Source organism: Neopelma chrysocephalum, unplaced genomic scaffold, assembly GCF_003984885.1.
Source record: "Neopelma chrysocephalum unplaced genomic scaffold, ASM398488v2 Primary Assembly neopelma1_125, whole genome shotgun sequence".
Taxonomy (NCBI): domain Eukaryota; kingdom Metazoa; phylum Chordata; class Aves; order Passeriformes; family Pipridae; genus Neopelma; species Neopelma chrysocephalum.
The window spans coordinates 61,331-61,797 of NW_020897787.1; the positions used below are offsets into that span (position 1 = coordinate 61,331).

At 80.1% G+C, this 467-nt stretch overlaps 1 protein-coding gene across 3 annotated transcripts in view; it reads left to right on the forward strand.

The window, feature by feature from the left end:
• Positions 1–33: 33 nt before the first annotated feature.
• Positions 34–467, forward strand: part of CTCF (CCCTC-binding factor) — a 30,320-nt gene continuing 29,886 nt past the window's right edge. The window contains exon 1 of one of the 3 annotated variants that reach the window (XM_027698351.1): positions 34–75. The gene's annotated coding sequence lies outside the window, so the exon portion shown is untranslated. The remainder of the gene's footprint in view (positions 76–467) is intronic. The other 2 variants (XM_027698347.1, XM_027698354.1) reach the window with 2 other exon arrangements.

Consider the following 467-nt stretch of genomic DNA (forward strand, 5'->3'; position numbering starts at 1 on the left):
GGGGGGCCCGCGGGCGGCGCGGGGCGGCGGCGGGGCCCGGCGGCCGGAGGGAGCTCGGCGGGGCGCGGGGCGCAGGTAAGCGGCGGCGGCGGGGGGTTTGCAGTCGCGTTCTCCGGCCTCTAGGTGTCACGATGGGGCTCCGGCGCGGCTGGGGCCCCGCAGCGGCCGCCGCCGGGGCAGCAAGGGGGGCTTTGTCTCCCTCTACCGTCCCCGCGCCGCCGCCGCCACCGCCGCCATTCCCCCACAGCGCGGCGCTGGGCTGCGGCACCGCCCGGGCCGCCCGCCCGCCCTCCCTCCTTCCCTGCGCGGCCGCCGCCACCCGCCGGCCCCGACTCCATTTTCTTTTCCTTTGTCTCCTCCGCCGCGCCACCGGCGCTGATTAACCGCCCCATTACCGCCCCCTCCCCGCCGCGCCTGCCTCCCCCCCCCCCTCCCCTCCCCGTCCCGCACGTCCCTTCCTTCCCCCG